General features: G+C 38.3%; 1 long non-coding RNA gene and 1 other non-coding gene across 2 annotated transcripts in view; one reads left to right on the forward strand and one right to left on the reverse strand.

The window, feature by feature from the left end:
* The window catches only part of LOC131483102 (uncharacterized), a 360,023-nt gene that overhangs the window by 21,399 nt on the left and 325,200 nt on the right, over positions 1–13,424 (reverse strand). The gene's annotated exons all lie outside the window — the stretch shown is intronic.
* LOC118758247 (small nucleolar RNA SNORA70) lies at positions 2,008–2,141 on the forward strand. The gene has a single exon (XR_004995617.2). It is a non-coding gene; the product is annotated as a small nucleolar RNA SNORA70 (small nucleolar RNA).

Raw genomic sequence — 13,424 nt, forward strand, 5'->3', positions numbered from 1 at the left:
AAATCAGCAGAAGACAGATCAAGTGGTTGAACCCCGAACACGTATGTGGAAGACGCAGGTGGAGTTGTGGCATCTGACTTCAGCCTGAACTAGCTTCAGATTTTGTGGTTCTTTGGAAAGTCAATCAACAGATGAAAGGATCTCTTTTTAGCATTCTCCCTACCTTTTCTTTCTGTCATTCCTTTTTTCAAATAAATGAAGAAATAAATATTTGAAAAACAAAATCAAAGACAGGTAACAGAAGAGCCAGGGGAGACAGAAGGACTTGTACTTCAATCACTTTCTTTGAAAATGAAGAAAGCCACAAGCAAAGGAACATGGGTGGCTTTGAGATGGGATTAGCTTTCAGCTCAGCAGTAATCAAACCAAACCTTTTCTCTTCTAGAGCTTCCAGAGAGGATGTCTGCTCTATGTGTAGTGGAGCAGAGAAAACAACTGAGTCCACTGGATTTCTATGCAGCTGTGAGAATAACAAGTGGACATTGCATTAAGCCACTGACTTTGGTGATCTTTAGTGGAATAAACAAGGCATAGACACAAGAATTATAAATGTTAGTAAGAAAAACAAATGATTTTTTGCATTTAACTATATTTACCATTAGCTTAAGTTCTGTCTCTTCTCAAATTGTTTCTAACACTACACTAAAACATCCATTAGACTCTCCACAGCAGATTCGAAGTTATCTGTCCTACCATCAACAGCCTAAATCTTAGTCATGTCTGATTTTATCCAAAACAGTATCTTACTGCCTCCAAATTGTCCCTTCATATTCTAATTCAGACATTTTACTCAGAGGAATCAAATGGTGTTGAAAACATTTGCACCTGGATTTTCCAATACAGGTACTTCTCTGTTCCCTAAAGCTGTGATTTGAATATCCATCCCCAGAACCCACACAGAAGTTGAACCCTCACAGTATTATGTTAATAATGCTAAAAGGAGGAAACAGTTCAATTAATGGTGTTTAAAGATGGATCCTTTAGAAGATCATGATCATTATGATGAAGTTCCAATGATTGGATTGCTTATTTTTATAAGGAGAGGGAATCAGAGAGAAAACACTGCCTGTTGCTTGTGTTGTGTTGCTCTGTGCTGTCTTGGGACCCTATCAGAAAAAATACTTAATCAAAGATCATACCACTATGGCATTCTAGGTCTTGCACTGTGAATTTCCAGAGCTATGAATTAAAACAGATCTCTTAACATAGGGTGACAACTCTAAATACAGGTGACAAATTCAGATCCTTCCCTCCTTGGTTGAAGATGGATTCATTAATGTTATACAGTAAGAGATATTTGAGAGAGGTGACAGGCTGGAAAAGTTTCTGCTCAGGCAGCAGGAAACCACAGTTGCCAGGAAGTAAGGATCTCTTACTGTATAACATTAATGAATGAAAGAATGAACTAATGAAATGCAAAGAGGAACAAAGGCTCACAACTTAAACGTCCACAATGGCTAGGACTGGATGAGGTTAAAGCTGGGAATTCACCACAAGTTTTTCAGGTAAGTACCAGGAAAACAATGATCACAGCCATCACCTGCTGCCTCACAGAACACAGGATAATTTCAGCCTGCTGATTTGTCCATCCACTGAAAGACCATAACGGGGGAAATCAGCGCCACCCTAATCAAGAGATGTTGTGCCAAGTATTCTGAAAGCTCCATCTTCAACCAGTGAAATGAATGCCAGTACATTGCTCCCTTTTGTCTTCTGAACATAGTCTATAATTTTTTTTTGCTTCAAATGTATAGCATTCCTTTTAGAAGTATGGTTTTGCTTGTTTACTTTGACTCCCCTTGGTTTGCCATGCATATCTTGCCTTTTACCTATGTTTGTTATTGCTCTTGTAAACTTGAATTGTTTCTCATGTGTGTAATATAAGGGGGTTTTTTACAGTTGAACACAAGGGACTCTTGTCACTGTGAACAGTAAAAGAATTCCTGGATTGGAGAAATCTTGGAGCATTTGGGGCTGGGCTAACAATGTGTGAAGATGTGAGGTGACCTGCAGCGGAATGAGGCAAGCAGCCTCCTTGCCTGCTGAAGGCCCATGTGCAATGATTTCAAACAGGAGCCTCTTCAATCATATTCACAGCTTATTGCTTAACCTGGTTTCCCTCAGGAACGCAGGCAACAGCTTTTTCAAAGAGACCTTTGTAGCTCTAACCTCATGCTGTTTCCACTGTAGGTTCCACACAGGTATGCAAGATGACTCTGAAAAGTCCCAGAGCAATGCAGCCGGGGTTCGTATTGGCTTAATCATTGTGTGGATCCCAAACAAGCTGCAGAACAAGGAGTGTATAACTGAAGCCCTAACTCAGGCCAAGTTCAAGTTCCTTGGAATCCAAAAGATCCCTATCTTTAAAAAGCATACTGTCCCAAGCTTAATAAGATGAGTTCAAACACAAATGGCTAAGAAGTGGCTTATCCCAGATGACCATGGCGCCAATCGTGCTCCCTGGACAGTAGCAGGTCCTACTCTCCTGATACTTACACTGCTTACCAGCCCCCTCCCTCATTAATCATGTTCACACATAAATACTACATTCTGTAAGGAAAAGAAAGAATTGGGAATTATGAAGCCAGTATCAGTTGTAGGCTTTTTTTTAAAAATTTAGCTAGTTTTAGTGGAAAGTCTGATTTTCAAAGAAGCAGAGACACAGAGAAAGAGCTTTCATCTGCTGGTTTACTCCCCCAAGTGGCTACAATGGCTGGACCTAAGCCAATCTAAAGCCAAAACCAGGAACTTCTTCTGGGTCTCCCATGCTGGTGCAGGGTCCCAAGGCTTTAGGCCATCATTTACTGCTTTCCCAGGTCACAAGCAGGAGATGGATGGGAAGTGGAGCAGTTGGGATACAAACCTGTGCCCATATGGGATCCCAGCACTTAAAGAGAAAGGATTAGCCAGTTGAGCCATTCCATTGAGCTCAGTTGCAGGCTTTTCAATAAGTATTTTAAAAGCCACTTTTGAAGAATGAATATATATTCAGGAGACATGAAATTATTGACTAATAATTATCTGTTCAATATATACAAATAGGAATAGCTTAGAGCCTTCACAAACCTGCAAGGAGGCCATGTACATTGTACATTGGAAACAGGTGAATGATCATGGGACTGTCTTTCAAAACATATTGTGTAAATAAAATTGAATTTTTATTGCAGATTTATTACTATTTAAGTGTTTCACTTAGTTATAAAGTGAGTCAATGAGATTTTGGCAAGTCAGTAGCTATATACTCAGGTTGTGAGAAGCAGGATTTATACACACAAGGGAATATAGGGTAAACCCAGGACACACACACATTTTAATGTCCTACCCAGAGAGTCATTAAAAGCTTCATCAATAATTCCATTTGTTAGCACAGATAGATGCAGATATATAAACATAGATTTTAGTAAAAATGAAGGGTGTAATTGCAGATGTAGATGTGTAAATAGACATGAATGTGGATGACATTTGCTTAAAGACATGAATGTATGATTAATAGGAAGATCATAATTACATGCGGTTTTTTGTATTTATTTTATGTTTCTTAAATATTTGAAAGCACGTTAGGATGTTTCTTGAACATGAGAATTAATGTGACGCACAGAAATTGAGAAAGCAGGAGATAGGTCCCTTTGCTCGTGAGTGTGTGTGTTTTCTTATTATTAAGAGTTGGCACACAATTTTATGATATTCTCTGCTTCTAATATAAACTGCTTTGCTTTCCAAAACTTTAACCTCTTTTAGGTTTTTTTATTTAATTTATTTTTGGAATTTGTGAAATAAGAAGCATTTTGCTTGTTGGAGTGGAGCCCTTGTTTATGAATGTTGCTACGTCAAATATTCACCAAGATTGGTAGCAGACAGCTGCTGATAGTGCACAAACTGGGAGTCAGGTCTCCTGGTGCCAAATTCCACCCTGTGTTATGTGAAGACAAAGGCAATCGTATTGAAATCAACAAATGCTTTCCCCCAAGCTTGACGTCTATCAAAAAAGCATCTAAAGATAGCATCTGATATCATGCTCCTTTTCATTTTCTTGGAAAAGAGGAGAATAGTGGAACACACTAAAAGGTGCCACGAGTCTAACAGATATACAACTAACAAATTTCACTTTGGCCACAATGACTGCTCACATCTGCCCAGAGCACCATCCTGAGGGAAATGGTCCCTGCCTTCTCACAAGATAACTCATTTAACTGTCACCTCTGAGTTCAAGGACTGAACATGGTTTTGATTTAATTTACTTTAAAATATAAACCAGAATCTTGGGGGATGACAAGAGGCTTCCCATAATAGATGTGAACAATGAAGAACTTGAATGTTATTGATCCATGCCCACCTTTCAAAATTTCATATCTGTCATGGGGTGGGGTGAATGAGTTCTGATTAAACACTCAGTATTTCCCCTCTAGGTAATGAAGAGATCACATGAAACTTGTGGCCAGTTGAGGTTGTTGTCCTCAGTAGGAAACAGAGGGTTCCTGCTACAGATATTAGATGACAAAACTGAGGAAACAGAGTTTAGATATGAGCCGGATTCTGAACATCACAGAAATAAATAATCCAACGGTGTAGAGTGCAGGAGCAAGAGTAGTTGCGGGCTGAATTCTGCTCGCTCTGAAGTCATGTATTGAAACCCTAACGCCCAGTGTGACTCTATTGAAGATATAACTAAGGTTTGAAGAGGTTATAAGGATGAGGTCATGTCCAAATATGATGGGGGTCCTAAAGCAAAAGAGAGACCCTGGAGATGTACATGAACCAAACAAGGCCACCTGGAGATACAATTAGAAATGGTCACCTGCAAGTCAAGGACAGAGACCTCAAGGGAAATCAAATACGCTTCTACTCTGACCTTAGAGTTATGTGTTCATAACTGTAACAAAATACAAATTCCTGTTTCTGAAACCACCAAGTCGGAGCTATTTATTATGACTGCCCTAGCAGAATGTTATGGAGCCTTCAGTCTTCCTTCTTGTTCTATGTTGTTGTTGATACTATCAAACCAGTCAATCACTTGGGTCTATATCTATGTGACCTATTTCAAAATGTTTACATTCGTATGGAATATAAGGCTTGTAAGTTTACACAAACTGCCTTCAAGTATCATGGCAGTATTTTTTTTCTTTCTGATATTTACTGTCACCACTCAAATCCAACCCATTATTTCACTCAAAGCTAGGGAAGATGGCATGTAGCCATAGCAATAGCATGTGCACACACACATATGTATGTATGTATGTATGTATGTATGTATGTTGAGTCAGATGTTAATTTTCTTAGGGTTCAGGATCAAATTGCCTTTATCTGTCCTGTGAGTAGACCAAAGGCTTCCCTCTTTCCCTGTTCTTTCTTCACAATCTGAGCTGCATAAACCCACCTCCTCCCATCTCCTGCTGGTCAGCTTCAGCAGTTGCCTTTATATAGAAAAGAGAATGCATTGATTAGAAGCTGAATGAAGAAAAATTGGAACTATAGCAAAGTTGAAGGGGTTAAGATACAGAAGCTAAACTTATTGCCAAACAAGGGTGGCAATTTCTTGCATATGGCAAAAGTATTGCTAAATCTCATGTAATCCAAAAGCAAGTAGTTCAGACAAGTCTCCAAATTAAACTGTGTCAAGAGTCTGTCAGTTGGACTATGTTATTTGAACATGAAAAGAAAAATGAACATTTCAGGATTCAGTGGGTTATTGACCAGGCAACAGCATAGCCCTTTTGTTACAGACTGTAGTAGCCCCTGCTCTGCAGTAACTTATGAAGTACTATCTTATTCCACAGACAGTTTACATAGTCTAACATACTTGCCACTTTGACCTAGTTAATCACCAGCTTGATTACTAGATGAGCCTTTTTGATAGCCACAAAGAGTCTAATTTTGCCCTCTAAGCATGGAAAAGTCTACTTTGCCAAGCTGCTCTTTCTTCAGCCACAGTCCATCACTGGGTAAGTCCGAAGGACTAGCTGATAACTTCTACTTCTACAAAGGAAAGAAGAGCAAATGAGTGTAGAAAGGTGAAAAGCAAGTCAAATCAAGCAGTGAGAGGCCTTTCTGTGCTTGTTTCTCCAGGCCCTGGAACTCTGGTGTGCATCAAGATGGACAGCCTTTTGGTAATTAGATCCAGGGTCCATCACTGATCAAGGAGACAGGCTAATTAGGACTGAATAGAAACTTCATCCTCATCTACTAAAGACAAGAGTAAAGTGCAGCAGTATCTGGGTCATCAGCCAGGGAGAGTTTGACACCGGTTTAAATTGGAAATAAACAGTGAGCTGTAGAGGAAGGGCAGGCTGGCTGGACAAATGGGAATCTTGGATCACGTTTCATTGAGTCCTCGCACGGACAAATAGGCTACAGTTTACAACTAGAGGAAAGTTTCTTTCCAACATGTGGACCAAAAAGTGCCTAATAATAAATATCACAGAAGCTCAACAATATGTCTGGCTTTGAATGAGGCAAATGATCCTCTTCCTTTGCAATTCTTATAGGAAGTAATAAGATATTTCCTGGAACATTTGCAAATTTACTTTGAAGAAAAACAGAAGCAAATGGAAAGCATTGCTAACATTCAAAGAATAATTGCTATATATTTTCTTCATAATGCAGTTTCAGATCTCCCTGTTATTAAAGAAGTTAAAATCTTAACTGATTTTTTTTCTAGTAGCTTATGAGAAACCAAATGAAGTTATGCCCACTAATCCCAACAATAATTAAATTAATCAACAATCAACTCACAGATTCATTAAAAATATAGAAAAGTCTGATGCGTCTAATAGGAAAATAATTATGTCAGAAAACTAGACAATTTTTGCTAAATTTGAATATGCAGTAAGAACATAAAACAAGCTGATTTCCTCTAAACAATAATTCAAATAAATATAAAGCCTTTATTATTTTTCGAGGAGGCATTCTTTTTTTAAACTATTAACTCTTTCAGACCATTAGATTGTGAACAAAACGAAATGGAATGCTTTCAATCTCAGAAGAATGAGGCTTTCCTAGTCCTAATTAGCTCCTTTTCTTAAGTCAGGAGATCTGCTGCAAAGCAGACCACCTCTTCAAAGTAGATCCTGCAAACCCACATAATACAAGGTCACAGTCAGTAGACAGAGTTTTCAAGCATGTCAGGTCATATTTCCTTTGGAGGAACAGGAAATGGAGAAAAGTCAGAAAGTGCAGGTTACCCCACAGGCCAACAAACAACCATGCCAATTACTCCCCAGGGTAATCCAGCACAATTGAAAGAGTCCACAAACATAATTATTAGTGACACAAGCATTTGCTTCATCCAAGTTGATTTAACTATGTAACTGAAGTAGTCATTAAACTATACGACCAAATAGCCGCCCCCTCTTCATTTTCCTTCTTATTAGAAAAGATCCATGTAGGATCTTTCATCAGACAACAAATAGTTTTTAGTCTGTTGATGTAGGTAAAACAAATATTCTCCACTAGATGAAAACACAGCACAGATATTTCAACTTTATTTCAATCAACAATTCCAGGTACCATGTCGGATGTTCTGCAATCAGCAAAGTTAGAGGATTAGCTCTCTTCTTTCTATTATAACCTATTTCCTGGAGTTGGTGCCAATAATAACTAATTTAAAAGCCTATTAACTTCAAATAATGAATTGTTGATACTAGATGATCTATAAACTGCTAACTATGTATAGCATATTTGTCTTGGGCAGCTATTAGCAGATTTAAAAATTGAAAAGGGAATCAGAGCAGGCATTTGGGACAAAGGTTAATTTGCCACTGCAAATTCTGGCTCTCCCACTTCTCTTCCAACTTTAAGCTAATGATCATGTTGAGAGGCAGCAAATGAGAGCTCAAGCACTTAGATGTCTGTAACCAACATGGGAGACCCCAGTGGAGTTCCAGGACCCCGGCTTTGATCTGGACCAGCACTGTTGAAGTTTTCAGGGCATGTACAAGAAGGTACAGAATCTCTGTTTCTGATTTTGCTTCCTCCACTTTCTGTCTTTCAAATAAAATTTAAAAACCAATAACGGATTAAGTGAAAAACATAATTATATTAAGTGTATAAGCAGTATTGAGAAGTTCAAGTATTCCAAGATTCTGCTTAGAGAAGGTAGACATTTTGCATAAATGAGCCTACCAAAATCCACAGCTGTATCCAGCTTTTGAATTTTTATGTAAAATTGAGCTATACTTGTGTACCTAACCTAACCATTTTTATTAAATTAGCTATATGCTCACTGTGGTATTTTTCCACTAAAAGAATGATATATTACAATCACTCCTGAAAGGGTACAGCATGGACTTAGGAATTTCTCTGACATTAGGTCTTAGAATGACGTCATACATGCTCTATTAGCTGAATTCATTTCTGACTGCTAGATAACAAATTATTAAAAACCCGATAGCTAAATAACTTATCAAGACTTCCAAGTTCCAGAGTTATGTTTAAGAGGCTTAGAAGACACTGGCTGAACAGACGGATACATCAATAGCTCTGTTTCAGTCTGTAGGAGAGGTAAGGACTTACGGAAAACCACTGTGCCTTCACTTGGAGTAGCAGATAGACAGAAACAGGGAGCCCTGGCTTACCTGAGCAGAATTCTGAGTAGGACTTCTTGAGGGGGACCAGAAACAGAGCAGGGAAACATGACCTGCAGCTGATGAATTGCTGGGGGCTCAGTGTGGGCAAGGCTGGGCGTCCCAGAGAGAGGCTGCTACAATAATGTGAGACTTACCTCTGGCAACTCAACCAGGTTCCCACAGTAAATGTTAGAGGAAATATCTTCCATAGCTTCTGGCAGGAGAAATACAATAAGGACCATTGTGAAATATCCCAGGGTATTCTGATCATTAAGGAGACTATTTTGTAAGAGTTTCCCTGACCTAGGGGAAACGTAACCATTCTAACCAACTCCAGCTAATTATACCTCCACTTAACAGTTAGGGAAAAAAACTTAGGAACAGTTATGAAGTTTATGCGTGCAGGTTTTATTCAAACACTGAGAGCTAATCTCAGGATTACATTTCTCCTGAACCTGCGTCATATCACCACATTACTTTTACAACACATTCCCTTAGCTACCCTATCATGTCTGCCTATCAAAATAAATTAATAAATTAAATAAATAAATAAATACACAGAAATGAAGAGAGCCTTACAGGTAGACTGGACGCAGTTGAGGAAAGAATTGCCAAGCTTGAGGGCAGACCAATAGAAGCTGTGAGAACTGCAAAGGCCGAGAGAAACAAATATCAAGGGCTGTGGCACAACTACTGAAGGTACAGAATGCATGTACCAGGAGTACCAGGATGAGAAGCAAGAAGGGAATGGAACATAAAACTCCGAAGCAGCATCAAACCCAAGAAATAAAAACAGCAAATAAACATCCCAAATCTCTACCAAGGCATATCACTTTCAAACTACAGAAAATTAAAAATAAGAAAAAAATTCTGAAAGAAGCGAAAGAGCAAACAAAAACCTTACCTACAGAGGGGGAAAAAAAGATGAAAATGTGTTTGACATCTCAGATATCATACAAACAAAAAAAGAGTAAAGGAGAAATATTTAAAATGTGGACAGAAAAACGATGCTTATCCAGGATTCTTTGGCATATGAAATTCCCCTGCAATGCCAAGACAAATCATGGCTTTCACAGATAAAATTGGTCGTGGACCTATATAAAAAGTAACAGTTAAAACTCTTTCTCTACCACTTTCTCTCTTTGTCATTCAGTGTTTCAAATAAATAGATAAATAAACCTTTGAAAGAATGTCAATATGCATGGTGACACAGCGGGTTCACCTGTCCCTTGGGACTAAGCAACTCCCATGCAGCTGGACTGTCAGTCACGCCTCTTCCTATCCAGCTCCTGGCTGAGGCACCTGCGAAGCAGTGGGTGTTGGCTCCAGTCCTTGAACCACCAGTACAGCAGACGGGAATGGCACGTCTCCTGCATCAGCCCAGCCCAGCTCAGCTCTGGCTATCACAGATAATTGGAAAGTGAACTAGTGGATAAATAATTGTCTCTATCCCCACTCCTCTTGCCTTTCAAATAAATAAATCTTTAAAAAAAAAAGACAGTTTTTATAGGGAAGGAAAAATTATATCAGTTGGAAAATCACTCATAAAGAAAGAGCGAGCATCTGAGTTGAAATTATTAAAGATAAAATGAAAATCTTGTGCTTTAATCTCACGGATAAAAGTTTCACCAAAGTAATTATAGTTTTTAATTCTTTATATATGTGTTGATGGATACTTATTTGTACTTGTGACATAACAGCAGCGACACATGGGTAGGATGAAAAATTAGAGCTTCTTCGTTCTGATGGGTTATTCATACATCCCCTAAAATAGTACAGTAGAAACTGAAAATCAGTTTGGGTTGTTGTGAATATATACTGCCAACTGAAGAGCAAATGTTGACAGTGGTGACGGCTATGCGTGTATGAGGGGTAGGGAATACATAGGAAATCTTTTTCCCTTCTTCTTACCTTGGCTGTGAACTTAAAACAATAATGAAACTTACAAAGATTAGCAAGAAAAAAAAATCACCCTTTAATTATCCCCTGTCTCTGAAGTTCAGAAATCTATATTGGCTTCACTTTTTTTTCCTGCTCTGGATCCCACTAAGATGTAGTGAAGTTTATCAGTCCAGTGGTCTCTACCATGAGACATCAGCAAGGAACTGCCTCCTGCTCATTCAGGTTGTTGGAAAATCAGGTTCCTTGCCAGTGTAGGACTGATGTTCTGTTTCATTGCTGATGGTCAGATAGGGACCAGCCTCAGTTCCTTGGGGACTCTGACCAGCATTTGCATACGGACCATTTCATCTCAAAGCCAGCAATGACACATGGCATCCTTCCTTGTCAGGATCTGCCTGACTTCCCCTTCTGCCACTCCTTGTGTCCGTAAAGGCTCAATGACACAAAGATAATTGTTAGTACTAACCTACATTCCCTTCCCAGCAGTACCTAGGCTGCCGCCTGAGTTAATAACTACAGTACAGGGGACAAATTTATTATTCTACACACACACACACACACACACACACACACTGACTAATGATATCATCACAAATGCCTTGAATGTAGCCATAGTCAACATCTTTTGAAATCAGTAGTTGTCTTTTCCACAGTGATTAAGAAAAAAAAAAAAAACATTGATTCTGCCTTGGCTTCCCTGAGGAATCTCAGTGAACTTGTACAACCAAACATCTTGAAAAGCTGTGGAATAGAAAAAGAAGACCATTTAAAAGTACAAGTAGAATTAGGAGAGAAACAAGATACATCAAATATTATAAATATTTTGACCTTTAATAGTTGAGATTTTAAAATAAACTTTTGGCTGTGTTTTACACTGTGTCATGGACATTTGCATCCATTAAAGGTGAACATATGTGTCACTTTAGGATATAGGCTGAATGCTGCCATCACAATAAATTTTTGCAACCAAATTTAAAATTTACTCAATGGAAATATCCAGTTCAGCTATCAGTTTTTTTGCTTTTATTTAGAATTTTTAATTTTATCTCAGTGGAAATGTGGATATTTGTTATTATCAGGTTTACTAAATAGAATTTGAGCTATATTCATTGGTAAGGTTTAGATATATCAGGACACTAATTCATGGCACCCACAAAAGTCCCACAAAATCTCTTTTGTAAAATCGAAAAAATATCCTTGGGAGAATTGGTTCTAAACGTATGTGTCAGGTATGTGAGATGATTTCCGTCTCTTAAGCAGAATAGGCATATTGAATAATGTATGACAGTGGTCATTTAAAAACAAGATGAATGTTACATTTGGAAAGTATTCCTAGAGAAACAGTATCAGAAAGATCTAGTCACACGCTTCGGTCTAACTGTGTGAAAAATGGACCAATGTGACTTCCCATGTTATTCAAGAAATAAAGGAAATAGCAACAGCAGAACCTATAAAGAAGTGCATTTTTACGTGAATTTTGTAGCTAGACATTTTTCTTATTTCTTCTGTAATTTCTGGAGCTTCACTTACTACTGATGTTGAATTATTTTTTTAACATTTTTTTTTATTTCTACTGGAAAGGAAGATCCAACTTATATATAGAGAGAGAAACAAAGGTCTTCCATTCACTGGTTCACTCCCCAAATGCCTGCAATGGCCAGAGATGAGCCAATCTGAAGCCAGCAGCCAGGAGCTTCTTCCAGGTCTCCCACACAGGTGTAGGGTCCTTAGGCATTGGGCCGTCCTCCACTGCTTTCCCAGGCCACAAGCAAGGAGCTGGATGGGAGTGGAGAACCCAAGACTCGAATCGGTACTCATATGAGATCCTGGCATTTGCAAGGTGAGAATCCAGACATTGAGCCAAAGCAATGGACCCTAATGTTGAATTTTCTATATACATAACGTTACCTAAAAATGATATCTGTTTTGTCTGATTCTTTCATATTCTTTGTCCCCCCCCCCCACCTTAGGTAGTTGAGCTGTCTTTAGAAAGGATATAATCTTATCTTGTTCCCGAGTTCGACAGAAATGTTTCTAAAGTTTCACTAGAAAGCATGACTTTCCCTGCAGGTTATCAGTTGCTTCCTGTTAGAAGACTTGGGAAGTGCTTTTATGCCTCTAGTTTGTTAACTTTTGCAGTGAGTAATAATTTCAAAGTCTTCATTCTATCTCTAACTGATAAGATGAATATGTTCTCCCTTAATCTTTTTAATGTAGTAAGTTACACTGATAAATTGTTTTTCAGAATTAATGTGTGTCATGTACTGCTCTTTGCTATCTTCTATGAGATAATGTTTCACATACATGTTTTTGTGTGCGATGGTAGGTATTCACTGAAGAGATCATGACATTTTTTCTCCTTTTTCTCCTTATATTTTAATGGCTTCCCATTTTCTACGAAAGAAATCAAAGTATACAATGAGTCTAAAATGTAAGATTCTAATCATTGTTAATCTAAGAACATCTTCTCGTCTGATAAGCCACTATGTCACTACCCAAAATACACACTTCACATTAGCGGGATTACAGGACAGCTCACGGACTCGTTTCCTCACACTCCATCTCCATCCCCCTGTCCACTCACTCTGTCTACCCAGAACTTTTCTCAGTCTTCAAAATTTCTGTAACCAAGTTGATCCATAGTCTGGTTCAAATGGCACTTTTTCTACAAAGACCTTCCTGAAAAGTCCATATGGTAGCAATTCCCATGCACTCTTATGCATCTTATATTATTCAAAATGTAGGTGCCTTGGCTGCACAGCTTTGTGGTTATTTGGGAGTTTATCTTATTTTTCCAATTATATTGTCAATTGCTTGGTGGCAGAAATTATCAAACTAAGATTTAAATTTCCCACATCACTGAACAGGATGATCCAGAAAACATTAGGAGAATTAGTCATGTTCATGCATGTAACCATCAAGAGCAACTGGAATACAATTTTTGTTGCTGTTGTTGCTGTT

This window comes from Ochotona princeps, chromosome 23 (assembly GCF_030435755.1).
Source record: "Ochotona princeps isolate mOchPri1 chromosome 23, mOchPri1.hap1, whole genome shotgun sequence".
In the NCBI taxonomy this organism is placed as follows: Eukaryota; Metazoa; Chordata; class Mammalia; order Lagomorpha; family Ochotonidae; genus Ochotona; species Ochotona princeps.